Here is a 17,235-nt window from a genome sequence, read left to right as displayed (position 1 = left end):
ACAACCTATAAATGAGGTCTCTGTAGCCTCTAACCACTTCTTAAAAATCCTAAGCTTTTCTTGGAGCAAACTCAACAAAGGTGTGGGAAAATGGTTTGGTTAGTTTACGAAACTTCCGCCGGTATCCATCTGGTGCGATAGCATAAGAGGTGAGGATATTCTTTTTTACGTTATCATAGTCATCAGTCTGGTTCAACAGTTATAAACTCTACTTAGCCTACCATATAATTTAGAACTAACACTGACACCACTGGTCCTTTGGCCACTCATTCTTCCCGGCTATTTTCCCTAAATTCCAAATGACCCGTCCATATCGGATTCATCAAACACGGAACAAGGGAAGAAGCAGTAGCAGGGTTAAAAGCAGCTAGTTTCTCTTAATGCCACTTCTTTTGATCTAAACTCCGATGTTAAGGTGACTTCTATCTCTCTTACCTGTAGTTCTTTCAGTCTAACCTCCTGCTCCAACTTGGCCCGTTCCATCATTTCCTCATGCTCCAACTTGGCCTGTTCCGACCTTCCCTCATGCTCCAACTTTTGCTCCAACTTGGCCTGTTCCAACTTGGCCTGTTCCAACTTTTCTTCATGCTGCAACTTGGCCTGTTCCGACCTTTCTTCAGGCTCCAACTTGGCCTGCTGCTCCAACTTGGCCTGTTCCAACTCTAGTTCTTTCATTTTGATTTGGAACTCGAACCTAGCTCGTTCTAGTTCTAAGGCGTCTACTCTTTGTGTTTTTTCTTGAGGGCTAACCAGACCTGAAGCAACTTCTGAGTGAGGAGGGGTGGTGGATAGTGGTTGAAGTTTCTTGGACATGGGCGTTAATCTGTCAACAGCGGATTCTTTTAAAACTTCATGTTGAACCAGCACTTCAATCACATGATTTTTTAACATTTCCTCAGTCAGTTGCTGTGAAAATGGGATAATATAATAGTTGGCTATTTCTTTCCATTCTTTCTTCAGGATATTAACACGTAATTTAGCTACGGAAGGATTTTCAATAAAATCCTGGAGATCAAAACCTGAGGTGGCCATTGTTAAGAAAAAGAGGATAAATTCACTAATGGTCAAAAGATAAGATAAGTGGATAACCCTAGAAAATATCACGGCAGTGGATAACCAGAAAGTCCCGAAAACTAACCAAGTTATACCTAGGGAAATTACACTTATGATTATTGTTCTTCTGAGAAGATCCTTAGATAAGGATAAGAGACTTGAAAGAGGTAGGGCGTATTACGGCATTAATATAAAGATCCGGATTAACAACCCTGATAAACTTGAAAGAGGAAGGGCGTATTACGGCATTAATATAAAGATCCGGATTAACAACCCTGATAAATGGTATGAGAGACCCTGAATGAGATAATGAGAAGAACAATAATTGAGGCTTTATAATTATGGGGTCCTGGTAGAGCGGGGCGTCCCAAGATATCACTTCACCGTAAACTAGTGACTATGGAACAGCCTACTCTGGAGTGAGGGTACGGCATTAAACAGATCCGGATTCTTCCCTACACTCGATATAAGACTTACTACACGACTGCCACGTGTGGTTAAATAGGTAAAGTTTTATGACACTTGGAACCCAATATCCCATGGCTGTCACTTCCATTGCATGATAATACCACATATGGCCAATACATGGCGAAGGAAACTTAAACCACCGTAAAGCAATTTGCAACAGAAGACTGGGAGGAATAATTAACATTGAGTAAATATGATAAAGGAATATATACTAAGGTCGTGCCCTGTCACGGTCGCCATTTAACATGAGTTGGGGATTTAGAATATAGTTATACGTCTACCCAGATCCCAACAGGTAACAACAATAAAAAAAACAAAGACAATCGGACTATAAAAGGGTAGACAAAGGATGCGAGTTTTCGTTGTATATAATAGAGTACCATAAATCCCTTAACAAAATATTCAGCTTATAAATTACCCTTAACCAAACTTAACCTAAACATTAACAGTATATACATATTAATAAACATAAAACAATCTTGAAGCAAGTGGACGTGGGGGAGTTAATACAAAATACAAGTACTTAAGTGAGGAGCTGAGATGGCTGACGAGTAAGGCTGAGTATTGTAGAAGACGGTAGGTAGTCACTGCACGTAGGTTTAGAGGATAGATGATCCTGTGGTCACTTCCCAGAGCCAAGTCCTCTCTCCTCGAATTGGAGCTGACAAAGAAGACTTTGAGGAGGTGACGCAACAACCAGGATAGGAAGAAGGGAAACCTCGGAGTGGTAACTAAGACGAGTCATACTCGTGTCTCGTCCCTAGATGGCGTTGCTCGTGGTGCTGGGTAGGTAGATCAGGACAATAGATGGCGGGGTTCGTAGTGCTGGGTGGAGGGGTTCGTAACAACACCCTTACTTTGCGTCAACTTAGAGATGTCTGATTACAGATGAAGCGTTCAAGATCCTTTGTGACTGATGTTGAAAGCTTCTATTGTATTTACTGTTAGTGAAATTGTCAATATAAGTCAGGGTAGAATCTACTTTAAGAATGAGGTATCATTGACGTCATCCCTAGAGATGCCAGTAATTGTTAACTGTGGCTGAAGTCACCCCCTTTTCATATATGAACATCACAGAATCTGATGTTCATGGTGAAATTGTTGTAAGGGTGTTAATTAAGAAATTAATTAATTATCCTGAAGGGGACTCTCACGCCACGTATCTCTGAAAATCTAACGGGTGTAACCTAATACTACTTGTCTAACGCTCCGGAACGTTCACCAGGGACTGCCATCTTGAACTTTGAAATCAATTTAATTCTGGTCTTCGATAGCTCAGTCACAGCGAAGTTTGAAAAAAGGATCTTAGGAAAGTAAAATGAGTTCGTAGTCTCATTTTCACGTAGTTGATTGATACGTTTATTGAGATAAAAAAAAAATACATCTCAAAGGGATGAAGTGACTTAAGTCATCCGCCACCCCAGTCCAGGAATGTCCCTCTCAGGACTCACATAAATCCCTAATACAGATATATCTTGTATAGTACATAGTTATATTCCAGATGCAAAATTTCTATATTTCTTGAATTCATCTACTTTCCTATTTTTAAGCATCCATTCTATTTGCTTGGAGACATTATTTATCTGGGCATTTCTATATACATTAAGAAATGGGCATCCCATGTGGCAGGGTATGGGACCTGGATGTTCTACAAACTCTACATTCCATATCCCGTTCACTTCTCTCGGCTCCAAGTTCCTAGTAATATTTATACCCTAATCTTAACCTCATACACACCGAATCTTTCCACCTGCTCCTATCTTTCCTATTTGTAAAATTTGTGTTCATGAGAACATGATAGTAATGTTTCATTGTTTCACTTTTCTCATATATTTCATTCCTTTTTAAATTATCTTCTATTGATTGTATTTTCCGCAATTTGCTCATAATTTTTTCAAAGTTTTAATACATATTATGTCAATCTCGGCCTTTTCCGTGACTCTTTTTGCTATTATATCTACTGCTTCATTAAGACCAATCCCCACATGTGAAGGGGCCCATACAAATCGAAAACTATGGCCTTTTTTCCTTATTGTATTTACAATTTTTCTACATAAACCAATAATGTGTTCAAAGACTGAACTCCCGCTGCTCAAAGAATCTAAAGCTGCCCTACTATCAACAAAAAAATATATATCTTTATTCCTCTTTACAACATTTTCTAATCCTACTAACAATGCATATAACTCGGCTTGTGTTGATGATCTAAAATTGCTCGGCCGTTGTCCAATTTTCGTGTCATCAGTACCTTGTTCTGTGTACTGGTTTATAAGGATCCCACACCCTGCCCTGCCACTTGCCACAACTGAACCGTCACAATATACATGCAAGGTGTTTATTTTAGGCAAATTACTAATCTTATTCCCATAAACCACTTGCAAGTACAGTATTTTAAGTAAAAGATTGAACTTGAGAAACTTTGGATTGAAATATACTGTACTGTTTTATATTACGTTAAATAATGATATTCTTTCAGTAAAATCCCCAGACAGGTTTACAATTCATTTCGGTAATGGTGGAGCACACGCTTAGCTCCAGATGGATTTTATGAAATAGCACCAAAACTTCTATTTACACGATCATAACACGAAAATGGAAACACTGCGCAGATGATGATAATGATATGGAGAGAAGTGAGCCGTTTGCTCAACAACAACAGAAGATCGCGGAAAGGTGTTATCACTACCAGAGACACGACCTTCCTCAAACCAAAACTGACGAAAAAACGCTATATACTACTCCAAGAGGACTCCCGGTGCTCACCTTAACCGCGGAGCCGGGAACATTTCACCAGGGGGAGCGCAGTAGTACTTCTGAGCATCAAGCTCGCTCACCGAAACCACTAACGTTGATGAAGGACCAAAAGGACGACCTGCCGAGGTCCGAGGGCTGGGTGAGAGAACTGTTAGAAAATATGAGGTTCTCCCAAAGGCCGACGCCGAAGTTCAGCGGAGGAACTTGTGGTGAATACTGGAAGCTCAAGGAACCCTTCCAGCGACACGTTGGGATGCCGCAGATACTTGATGCTTTGAAATTAGAGACACTCTTCGTCGATTATGCCAGCTCCGCTAAGGACGCTCTGCGAGGATGCCTGCAAATAAAAAATCCCAAAGCATGGTACAATGAAGCACCCACGTGGGGTCCCGGGTTACCTTTCCGGTTCCGGGACCAGGTTTTGGGGTACCCCCGGTATGTTTCCTCTCACTGCATGGTCTTAGTAATAACCACAGCAATGGAGAAATACCGGGTTCCCTGCCCGCCTCCTAAAATATAGTATAGTCAACTCTCATACTTTCACCTCTTAGAAAGTCCAAATCTGTGTTCTTTCTTCTATGTAAAAAGGACACTGATTATGTACTCCCCGTTAAGCTGATAAGAACAGATACTACACTTTGATCTTAGCCAAAAGACATCCTGTTGGTTCCGCTGTCCTTGCTCCACCTGACGTTGATTGTCTCTCCTCCTCCTCCTCCACTGTCGGACATGTCTGGCTACTTTGTGGTTGATCAAGCCTCTCTTTGTTGGGGCAGTATTGCACATCACACTGGAATGGAAAATGGCAAACCCTTTGCTCCTCCCTCATCTGCCTCTTGACGATACATTCGTGATTGCCTGGCCGGGAATTCAGTACAAGATGGCATCCAGCACACAGCTCAGCCAAAAGGCCGAGAAGCAGGTCCCGCAACTAGTACTAAGTATGGAAGTAGCAAAAGAGAGAAATAAGAATATATTTTATTTAAAAGAATGATACAGAGTTTTTTATTTACAATAGTTTGGGTATTCCAGTTATTTGTGACCATTGACTGACTATCTATTTCATTTTATACATAGTGTTCCTATTCCACTAACTAGAACCTATTCTTTCTTCTATCTTGACTTTGGGTTTATTTCACCCTACATAGTGTCTAGCACCTGAGGTATGTTCTATATAAATCATTCTCGACCAGCGAATGGCATCACTTACACACAGTTTCCTGAAGAGGCGCAGGTATCCCTTTGATGCCAGTCGCCTCATCAGCTTCTCATTCTCCGGGTCGTATGCTCCCAGGGGTCCCACTATGAATGCAGCCACCTTCACCTGCTGGTATTGTCTTCTCATCTCTGCTGCCAGTTCTGCATACTTTTCTTCTTTCCTCAGTCTTGCTTCTTTAAATGCCTTTTGTCCATTCTCGAATGGGCAGGTGACGTCGATCAGGATCACTTCTCGGTTCTTTTCAATCACCAGGTCTGGACGTCCATTGTCTGGTGCTCCTGGTACTCGTTCATTTGCCGACATGATCTTCCAATGTCGACCTTCTGCGGCTTTTCGTACTCTATCCACCAGGGCATTATGTCGCTTTTGCATGGCTCGAGCGTGTATCATGCAGTGGTTTACTACATGTGGGAGCGTTTCTTCTCTATTGCACAGTTACATCTCCGATCCCTATTCTGGCCTCGCTTCGCTCCATTGACGGGGAGTAGGTTCAGTCTTGCTCGGTGTATGAAACGCCAGTCTGCGAAGGTTGTATACGATCCATTTCGAACAAATGCTGATGATGCTCTCTCCTGTGCTACGAGCTTCATGACTTTCCCTTGGTCAGGCTTATTCTGCAGAACTTCATCTCTCATCTGTCGTCGCCGGCTCCGGATGGTTTTGGCTACCTTCCTTCTATCTTTTTCTTCAATGATGGAGTCCGTGCATTTTTATCTTGATATTTGTCTCTTCCCTCTCTGCTATCCAGGAAACCCCATTCGTACAGAGGCATCTGGCTCTAGACCAGATGGTTTTGGTGAATACTCCTCCTCGCGTTTGCATCTCTCCTGTGTTAAGAAAATGCATGCGTCAGTACTTAGCTCCTGTCGTGTTCTCATTGTTGCCACTCGCCGGCATTCTTCTCTGGCTATTTCCCTGACGTCAGGATCCGGTGACGTGAGTAATTTAAATGCGGTATCCACCAGGAAAATGTCAGAGTCTTCTGCCGTGAGTGGGACACCACACGCTCCAGCTTTACTGCTTCCGTATAGGTACTCATTCGACGCTCTTGACGGTAGATGTAGCGTGTGTTTCAGCATTGTCTTCATTTCGTTGTCCAGGTGTGCCCAGTCTGTTTTCCTCAGTTGCCAAGTCCTCATTGCATGCACTCCTGCCGGGTACATGAATGTCTTGAGTGCATCTATTCTCTGCCACGGTGCTAGCTTGCTTGTCAGTATTTTGGTCCCGAGCTGCATTAGTTCCTCTACTGTTTGGATGTTTGGCAGAAGATGGAACCCAACTGGTCGCCCCAAGAATAGCGTAGCTTCGCCATCGCTCTTCCATTGAATGGGCGTTTCTCCCACATAGAACTGTGTCTGGCGCATTCCTCGAGGTCTTCGTCCAGACTGGTGCAATGATGAGCATTTGCTAGGATTTAGGTCCAGTCCCATCCTACTGCATTGTTCTGTTGCTATGTAGAGGAGTTGCTGTAGATTATCTTGCTGTTTTGTAATGATGGTTATATCGTCTGCATATGCTAAGCATGGGTGCTTGTGTTGTTGGTTCAGTATCATTCCTTCGGCCGCGATTTTCCGCAACAGTGGTTCGACCGCTATATTGACCAGGAGACCACTTATTGGGCACCCCTGTTGCACACCGCATTGCACTGGTATCTCTTCTGTTTCTCCTTCCTTTGTTAGGATTCTTGTCGTCTTGCCACTGATGATGTCTCCTGCTACTGCTTCAAAATCCCGTCCCACCCCTATACGGTTGAGCGCTCTTTTGATGAGGTCCAGTGACACTGAGCCAAATGCATTGGTCAAGTCGAGTGCTGCTATGCAGGTATCGCCATTGTTACGTCGTGCATCGTCCATGTGATGTTGAAGTATGTAGTTGTGTTCTATCACCCCATCACTTGGCATGAATCCTTTCTGTGCAGCGCACAGTACCTCGTTGTCAACGAGCCACCTTCTGAGTCGTGCTGTGAGGCATCCCGTGTACACCTTGTATATTGTGCGGCTCAGTGTTATAGGCCTCCAATTTGAAACGACTTCTGGGTTACCACCTTTTTTGGGTACAAATATTGTTCTGTATCGTTTCCAGGAGTCTGGTATTCTCTTGGCTCTTAGACACACGTTGAATATGGCTGCCATAACTCGGCAGCTTGGGTCAGCCTTTCTCCAGTTATCATATGATATTCTGTCTTCACCTGGTGACGAATTTTCTGCTGCTGCTAGTTTTGTAAATACTTCCTTCTCTGTGAAGGGCTGCATTTCCATCTCTGGTGTGTCGTCTGGCGGTTCGGGAATGTGCTCCACGGTATTTAGGTCACATTCCTTTTCGACCATCATGTGTTGGAAGTGTTCCTCTATTCTCTCCTTGCTTATTTCACATCTTGCGCCGTTCCTTCGACAATTAGCCGTATTGCACGGCGAGGGTTGTATTTGTACAGCCTCTGGATCTGTTTGCAATCATTGACATCGGTGATTTTCCTGGTCGTGTTCTGTCCTTGAGAGATGTTTATCCTGTTTGCCGCTTGGATTGCTACCTCGATCTCAATCAGTACTTCTTCAAATCTTGCCCAGTCCGGGTTCCGCTGGATCTCATACAGTGTGCCCAGAAACGGGTCCAGTATCCATGTCTCCTCAGCTTCATCTCGCTCTTCATTTGGTTCAGGAGTTATGCCAATATGCTCCTGTATGTTGCCTTCACCACTTAGTGTTTGGGTTGCTTCACTTTGCGATAGTGGTGTAAGGGATTCACTGAGATTACTTTGGCTTCCTTCATTTGTTTCTTGACTTTGCATTATCTGTTCCCCTGTTTGGGTACTGTCTCCCCCATGTTGTTCATCAGGGCTTAGAGGTGACAATGGCATTCTTGGAATGTGCAAGAGGGGTGTCAGGTCCCCTGCGTGCTGTGATTCCTCTCCTGGTGAGGGTTCATTTTGGAGCAGCTGGCTCGGCGTTATAGACCTCAGTCGCGTTTCTTGATCGTCTGGGCTCAGCGGTGACACTGGTGTACTTCTCCCTGAGACGGGGCGTGGTGTCTCTGGTCCTTCCACTTCTCCATCCCTGGGTGGGGGGGTCCATCTGTGCCTTTCTCGTTGCCCTTGTGTTTCTCTTTGCTGCTGTTGCTCGTCATTCTGTGGCTGCTCCCTCTGCTCGTTATCCCTATTTTCCCCAACTTCCTGTGTGGGCTGGGCGCTTGCTGGATTGCCTTCAGGCTGTTGGTTCCCCTGTCGTTGCTCCGCCTGACGTTGGTTGTCTCTCCTCCTCCGCTGCCGTACATGTGTTGCTGCCTTGTGGTTGTTCACTCCTCTCTTTGTTGGGGCAGAGTAGTGGCAGTATTGCACGTCGCACTGGAAACGAAAATGGGGATTCCTTTGCTCCTCCCTCATCTGCCTGTTGAGGATGCACGTGTGATTGCTTGGCCGGATAGTCAGTACCAGATAGCACCCTGCACACATGTTCATATATTCGTTGATTTTCTTGTTGTGGGCTTCCTTTAGATGTCGGACTAGTGATTGCTTGCAGCCAGACCACCCCGATGATGCACATTCCCATGGGCATCCCTGCGTCCTCTCTGTGCATTTGAAGGATGGTGGTGCAGGGAACCATATGGTCAGCATTCGGTTTCTTCTTTCCGGCTGCCGATCCCCGCTCGGGCGGGGAAGAGCATCCATTCCCCCGCCGTCCGTTGAGTCAGTCTCCGCCGCTCCCACCGATTTGTACTGGCTCGCCTGTCGCAGGTGTTCCGGCTCTCCATCCCACATCTTCTCCTTCGTTTCTTCCTCTTGGCCCTTCGTCGTCCATCTTGCCTTACCCACACGAACACCCACACACACATGACAACCCCCTTACCAGGGTGTACCCGCACTATCACGGTATTCCTGGAGGATCGACCGAGAGTTGTGTACCGACCTCCCTTTCGCCATCACAAACCCACTCGATCGCAAGGTGATGGTTTACCGGGGAGGGACTTTGGGACGAATACACTTCTATGAGTGCAGGTCCCTCAGCCAGTACGAAGTAAGGAAGTACAGAGAGGAGGGAATAGCCACGTGTGAGAAGCACCCACGTGGGGTCCCGTGGGACCAGGTTTTGGGGCTTTTCAGGGCACCCCCGGTATGTTTCCTCTCACTGCATGGTATTAGTAATAACCACAGCAATGGAGAAATACCGGGTTCCCTGCTCGCCGCCTAAAACAACAAAGGAGTAAACTCTGTTACTTTCACCCCCAGAAAGTCCAAATCTGTGTTCTTCCTTCCATGCAAAAAGAACCTGATTATGTACTCTCCATTAAGCTGATAAGAACAGATACTACACTTTGATCTTAGCCAAAAGACATCCTGTTGGTTCCGCTGTCCTTGCTCCACCTGACGTTGATTGTCTCTCCTCCTCCTCCTCCACTGTCGGACATGTCTGGCTACTTTGTGGTTGATCAAGCCTCTCTTTGTTGGGGCAGTATTGCACATCACACTGGAATCGAAAATGGCAAACCCTTTGCTCCTCCCTCATCTCCCTCATGACGATACATTCGTGATTGCCTGGCCGGGAATTCAGTACAAGATGGCATCCAGCACACAGCTCAGCCAAAAGGCCGAGAAGCAGGTCCCGCAACTAGTACTAAGTATGGAAGTAGCAAAAGAGAGAAATAAGAATATATTTTATTTAAAAGAATGATACAGAGTTTTTTATTTACAATAGTTTGGGTATTCCAGTTATTTGTGACCATTGGCTGACTATCTATTTCATTTTATACATAGTGTTCCTATTCCACTAACTAGAACCTATTCTTTCTTCTATCTTGACTTTGGGTTTATTTCACCCTACATACTGTCTAGCACCTGAGGTATGTTCTATATAAATCATTCTCGACCAGCGAATGGCATCACTTACACACAGTTTCCTGAAGAGGCGCAGGTATCCCTTTGATGCCAGTCGCCTCATCAGCTTCTCATTCTCCGGGTCGTATGCTCCCAGGGGTCCCACTATTAATGCAGCCACCTTCACCTGCTGGTATTGTCTTCTCATCTCTGCTGCCAGTTCTGCATACTTTTCTTCTTTCCTCAGTCTTGCTTCTTTAAATGCCTCTTGTCCATTCTCGAATGGGCAGGTGACGTCGATCAGGATCACTTCTCGGTTCTTTTCAATCACCAGGTCTGGACGTCCATTGTCTGGTGCTCCTGGTACTCGTTCATTTGCCGACATGATCTTCCAATGTCGACCTTCTGCGGCTTTTCGTACTCTATCCACCAGGGCATTATGTCGCTTTTGCATGGCTCGAGCGTGTATCATGCAGTGGTTTACTACAAGTGGGAGCGTTTCTTCTCTATTGCACCGACGACATCTCCGATCCCTATTCTGGCCTCGCTTCGCTCCATTGACGGGGAGTAGGTTCAGTCTTGCTCGGTGTATGAAACGCCAGTCTGCGAAGGTTGTATACGCTCCATTTCGAACAAATGCTGATGATGCTCTCTCCTGTGCTACGAGCTTCATCACTTTCCCTTGGTCAGGCTTATTCTGCAGAACTTCATCTCTCATCTGTCGTCGCCGGCTCCGGATGGTTTTGGCTACCTTCCTTCTATCTTTTTCTTCAATGATGGAGTCCGTGCATTTTATCTTGATGTTGTCTCTTCCCTCTGCTATCCAGGAAACCCCCATTCGGCCTGAGGCACATCTGGCTCTAGACCAGATGGTTTGGTGGTCTCCTCCTCGCGTTTGCATCTCTCCCTGCGTTAAGTAAATGCATGCGTCGGTCATGCTTGGCTCCTGTCGTGTTCTCATTGTTGCCACTCGCCGGCATTCTTCTCTGGCTATTTCCCTGACGGCAGGATCCGGTGACGTGAGTTATTTAAATGCGGTATCCACCAGGAAAATGTCAGAGTCTTCTGCCGCGAGTGGGACACCACACGCTCCAGCTTTACTGCTTCCGTATAGGTACTCATTCGACGCTCTTGACGGTAGATGTAGCGTGTGTTTCAGCATTGTCTTCATTTCGTTGTCCAGGTGTGCCCAGTCTGTTTTCCTCAGTTGCCAAGTCCTCATTGCATGCACTCCTGCCGGGTACATGAATGTCTTGAGTGCATCTATTCTCTGCCACGGTGCTAGCTTGCTTGTCAGTATTTTGGTCCCGAGGTGCATTAGTTCCTCTACTGTTTGGATGTTTGGCAGAAGATGGAACCCAACTGGTCGCCCTAAGAATAGCGTAGCTTCGCCATCGCTCTTCCATTGAATGGGCGTTTCTCCCACATAGAACTGTGTCTGGCGCATTCCTCGAGGTCTTCGTCCAGACTGGTGCAATGATGAGCATTTGCTAGGATTTATGTCCAGTCCCATCCTACTACATTGTTCTGTTGCTTTGTAGAGGAGTTGCTGTAGATTATCTTGCTGTTTTGTAATGATGGTTATATCGTCTGCATATGCTAAGCATGGGTGCTTGTGTTGTTGGTTCAGTATCATTCCTTCGGCCGCGATTTTCCGCAACAGTGGTTCGACCGCTATATTGAACAGGAGACCACTTATTGGGCACCCCTGTTGCACACCGCATTGCACTGGTATCTCTTCTGTTTCTCCTTCCTTTGTTAGGATTCTTGTCGTCTTGCCACTGATGATGTCTCCTGCTACTGCTTCAAAATCCCGTCCCACCCCTAGCCGGTTGAGCGCTCTTTTGATGAGGTCCAGTGACACTGAGCCAAATGCATTGGTCAAGTCGAGTGCTGCTATGCAGGTATCGCCATTGTTCCGTCGTGCATCGTCCATGTGATGTTGAAGTATGTAGTTGTGTTTTATCACCCCATCACTTGGCATGAATCCTTTCTGTGCAGCGCACAGTACCTCGTTGTCAACGAGCCACCTTCTGAGTCGTGCTGTGAGGCATCCCGTGTACACCTTGTATATTGTGCGGCTCAGTGTTATAGGCCTCCAATTTGAAACGACTTCTGGGTTACCACCTTTTTTGGGTACAAGTATTGTTCTGTATCGTTTCCAGGAGTCTGGTATTCTCTTGGCTCTTAGACACACGTTGAATATGGCTGCCATAACTCGGCAGCTTGGGTCAGCCTTTCTCCAGTTATCATATGATATTCTGTCTTCACCTGGTGACGAATTCTCTGCTGCTGCTAGTTTTGCAAATACTTCCTTCTCTGTGAAAGGCTGCATTTCCATCTCTGGTCTGTCGTCTGGCGGTTCGGGAATGTGCTCCACGGTATTTAGGTCACATTCCTTTTCGACCATCATGTGTTGGAAGTGTTCCTCTATTCTCTCCTTGCTTATTTCACATCTTGCGCCGTTCCTTCGACAATTAGCCGTATTGCACGGCGAGGGTTGTATTTGTACAGCCTCTGGATCTGTTTGCAATCATTGACATCGGTGATTTTCCTGGTCGTGTTCTGTCCTTGAGAGATGTTTATCCTGTTTGCCGCTTGGATTGCTACCTCGATCTCAATCAGTACTTCTTCAAATCTTGCCCAGTCCGGGTTCCGCTGGATCTCATACAGTGTGCCCAGAAACGGGTCCAGTATCCATGTCCCCTCAGCTTCATCTCGCTCTTCATTTGGTTCAGGAGTTATGCCAATATGCTCCTGTATGTTGCCTTCACCACTTAGTGTTTGGGTTGCTTCACTTTGCGATAGTGGTGTAAGGGATTCACTGAGATTACTTTGGCTTCCTTCATTTGTTTCTTGACTTTGCATTATCTGTTCCCCTGTTTGGGTACTGTCTCCCCCATGTTGTTCATCAGGGCTTAGAGGTGACAGTGGCATTCTTGGAATGTGCAAGAGGGGTGTCAGGTCCCCTGCATGCTGTGATTCCTCTCCTGGTGAGGGTTCATTTTGGAGCAGCTGGCTCGGCGTTATAGACCTCAGTCGCGTTTCTTGATCGTCTGGGCTCAGCGGTGACACTGGTGTACTTCTCCCTGAGACGGGGCATGGTGTCTCTGGTCCTTCCACTTCTCCATCCCTGGGTGGGGGGGTCCATCTGTGCCTTTCTCGTTGCCCTTGTGTTTCTCTTTGCTGCTGTTGCTCGTCATTCTGTGGCTGCTCCCTCTGCTCGTTATCCCTATTTTCCCCAACTTCCTGTGTGGGTTGGGCGCTTGCTGGATTGCCTTCAGGCTGTTGGTTCCCCTGTCGTTGCTCCGCCTGACGTTGGTTGTCTCTCCTCCTCCGCTGCCGTACATGTGTTGCTGCCTTGTGGTTGTTCACTCCTCTCTTTGTTGGGGCAGAGTAGTGGCAGTATTGCACGTCGCACTGGAAACGAAAATGGGGATCCCTTTGCTCCTCCCTCATCTGCCTGTTGAGGATGCACGTGTGATTGCTTGGCCGGATAGTCAGTACTAGATAGCACCCTGCACACATGTTCATATATTCGTTGATTTTCTTGTTGTGGGCTTCCTTTAGATGTCGGACTAGTGATTGCTTGCAGCCAGACCACCCCGATGATACACATTCCCATGGGCATCCCTGCGTCCTCTCTGTGCATTTGAAGGATGGTGGTGCAGGGAATCATATGGTCAGCATTCGGTTTCTTCTTTCCGGCTGCCGATCCCCGCTCGGGCGGGGGAGAGCATCCATTCCCCCGCCGTCCGTTGAGTCAGAGTCTCCGCCGCTCCCACCGATTTGTACTGGCTCGCCTGTCGCAGGTGTTCCGGCTCTCCATCCCACATCTTCTCCTTCGTTTCTTCCTCTTGGCCCTTCGTCGTCCATCTTGCCTTACCCACACGAACACCCACACACACACATGACAACCCCCTTACAAGGGTGCACCCGCACTATCACGGTATTCCTGGAGGATCGGCCGAGAGTTGTGTACCGACCTCCCTTTCGCCATCACAAACCCACTCGATCGCAAGGTGATGGTTTACCGGGGAGGGACTTTGGGACGAATACACTTCTATGAGTGCAGGTCCCTCAGCCAGTACGAAGTAAGGAAGTACAGAGAGGAGGGAATAGCCACGTGTGAGAAGCACCCACGTGGGGTCCCGTGAGACCAGGTTTGGGGCTTTGCAGGCCCCCCCGGTATGTTTCCTCTCACTGCATGGTATTAGTAATAACCACAGCAATGGAGAAATACCGGGTTCCTTGCTCGCCACCTAAAACAACAAAGGAGTAACTCTGTTACTTTCACCCCCAGAAAGTCCAAATCTGTGCTCTTCCTTCTATGTAAAAAAGAACACTGATTATGTACTCTCCATTAAGCTGATAAGAACAGATACTACACTTTGATCTTAGCCAAAAGGCCGAGAAGCAGGTCCCGCAACTAGTACTAAGTATGGAAGTAGCAAAAGAGAGAAATAAGAATATATACTACACTTTGATCTTAGCCAAAAGGCCGAGAAGCAGGTCCCGCAACTAGTACTAAGTATGGAAGTAGCAAAAGAGAGAAATAAGAATATATACTACACTTAGATCTTAGCCAAAAGGCCGAGAAAGCGATTCCAAAGCTGTTGCAATTAAATTAATGCACATTAGGTAATATTCTTACTTCGCTTCACCTGTAAATTGGTGCAACAAGGATCTATCTCGAGTTTTGTTTGCAGATAAACATTCGAATTCCTTATACATCAACATTTAAAATCTATAATAACAAAAGTCGTAATTATGTAACCAATTAATTTACTATTCTTTACACTTCATGGCTATGTTACCATTTACAATTTTCAGTTTTCCTTAATCACTATCATTAATGCCTTCTTCCTTTGTTTAGGAGCTCTTATTGACCAGTGTTAGTGAAGGAAGAAACTGGCATGTTTGAGGGGCAGACTGAAGAACACATTTACTGTACTTTCCCCACGTAGAGTTACGCCCGTTGCCACTGTTTTTTTTACTATGGTACCACCAACAAACCCGCTGTTTTCATTTTATTTTATTTTATTTTTACATAGTAACTGGAAAACTAATTTCCGAACAATATAAATTGCACTAGAAATGAAAGTGACTAAATGCGTGAGACGATTACTTTATGAACCTTGTATGCCAACCTTCATGAAAGAATGAAGCTCCGCCCAGAAAAGTAGTTCCTGAAGTATTTGTAAAATGATTACATAAGTATAGACATTTCTTGCATATAATTGAAGAAAATTTGGAATTGTATCAATTTCTAGTTTGGTTATTATTCAATTTCCCAATAAAATGATACTGGGCTATATTGATCTTGTTACTATGCCAAAGAAAGTAGTTCCACAATGTTCAGTTTTATATTAGGAGGGATAGCCCTCACTAGATAGCAAGTTCCTCATAATTGATATTATAAGTAATACCCCCAAACGACTTAATCGTGAGAGGGAGAAACTTAAGGTCAATTTGAGATAGAAGAAAACTTGGCTTACCTCTATAATTTAACAAACTTATCCTGGCAAATCAATCTAAAGATGGTGGTTGAGATACTATTAATTACTTTATTTTGGATCTAATTTGAAATCATCTTGATTTAGACACAAGAAAAACGCGAAAATAAATATCAATAGTTAACATTTTCTAGCCCAGTATGTTTGTAAATGAATAAAGTTTATAAAGCCAAACTTGTTTATTTCTATCACATGCTCTTATTTTTAATTTGGAAATTTTTATTTTAGCATACTACGAATTATAGAAAGAGTAATCATTTTATTTGTTTGCAAAATGAGGTAAATAACATAAAAAAGAAGGTTCAGCGCAATGATGGTCAGTCAAGTAAGGTTAGGGTTCAGGATGATCATGTTCGTGCATACTTACCTGGCACAGGAGATACCGTGATCACGAAGGCGGTTTTCCCAGGGCGAGGCTCACCATTGCACTCCGGTGATGCTGACCCTTGCGATTAACCCAAATGTGGTTAACTCGGGTGTGCAATTTTTGTTAGCGGGGGACTGCGTTCGCGCTATCCCCCTTATACATATCATAAGGGACTCTAAACGAAATATAAAGTAAGGTGCAGCGGCGTATTTGCACCGCTTAACAAGATCTCTGTTAATAAATAGTACTTGATTTATGCTTAAGCGTCAGCGAAGAATTTTTTTCTACGCTACTTTTACATGATTTGTATTTTGACAATTTTGTGTGAATGAAAAGATTTTCAAACTCTCCAATTGATGCCTAGTAACTCATAATACTGAAAGAAGTTTTTAATAGTCTGTTAGGAAAACGTGTTAATCTAAATTTTTTCCAGTATAATATCGAGACATTTTTTTGAGATTAAAAACTTTGATTGAGACAGAAAAAAAGGAGTGTTATGTCCTCATGACACAATAGAGAACTTCAAAATATTAACTGTACTCATGTTGTGAAATGAGCCTGAACTTATCCTAATGTTATATCCAACGTTATCCTTGCCAGGTCCTAACACACCTCTTATCCATGTTTGTCACATCATACTCATGCATGTGTAACTCCGCATATTGTAACCTACCAAGGACCGAATAAACGGACAATTACATCCTGCTTTTTTGCAACCCAGAAAGAAGTCGCACCTGTGTCTGACCGTGACATATATACAGCGATTATAAGACATTATATGCCCATGGCCATCTTTAAATAAAATGTAATATATTTGCTTTAATTTCTCCCCATGGGGAGTGGACCGATCCCGGAGATACTGCAATACCGGGCCGATCCGCGGCAAAGGTGGAGCAAGCCCCTAGCACTTCGCCATGATCCAAAAATCAGTTTAATATCGAAGATCCCACATGGGGATCGTATCAGATATTAAGCTGATAAGAACAGATTTTATTTATTTAAAAGAATGATACATTGTTTTTTATTTACAATAGTTTGGGTATTCCAGTAATTT

At 44.7% G+C, this 17,235-nt stretch overlaps 1 non-coding gene and 2 pseudogenes across 1 annotated transcript; 1 reads left to right on the top strand and 2 right to left on the bottom strand.

The window, feature by feature from the left end:
* Nucleotides 1-14,599: 14,599 nt before the first annotated feature.
* LOC121861892 lies at nt 14,600-14,719 on the bottom strand (annotated as a pseudogene).
* A 1,454-nt stretch (nt 14,720-16,173) lies between these two features.
* Nucleotides 16,174-16,336, top strand: LOC121861890. Its single transcript, XR_006088108.1, has one exon. It is a non-coding gene; the product is annotated as a U1 spliceosomal RNA (small nuclear RNA).
* A 679-nt stretch (nt 16,337-17,015) lies between these two features.
* On the bottom strand, nt 17,016-17,192 carry LOC121861891 (annotated as a pseudogene).
* Nucleotides 17,193-17,235: the final 43 nt, after the last annotated feature.

Source organism: Homarus americanus, unplaced genomic scaffold, assembly GCF_018991925.1.
Source record: "Homarus americanus isolate GMGI-L3 unplaced genomic scaffold, GMGI_Hamer_2.0 scaffold59628, whole genome shotgun sequence".
Lineage (NCBI taxonomy): Eukaryota > Metazoa > Arthropoda > Malacostraca > Decapoda > Nephropidae > Homarus > Homarus americanus.
This window is presented reverse-complemented; position numbering and strand designations above follow the sequence as displayed.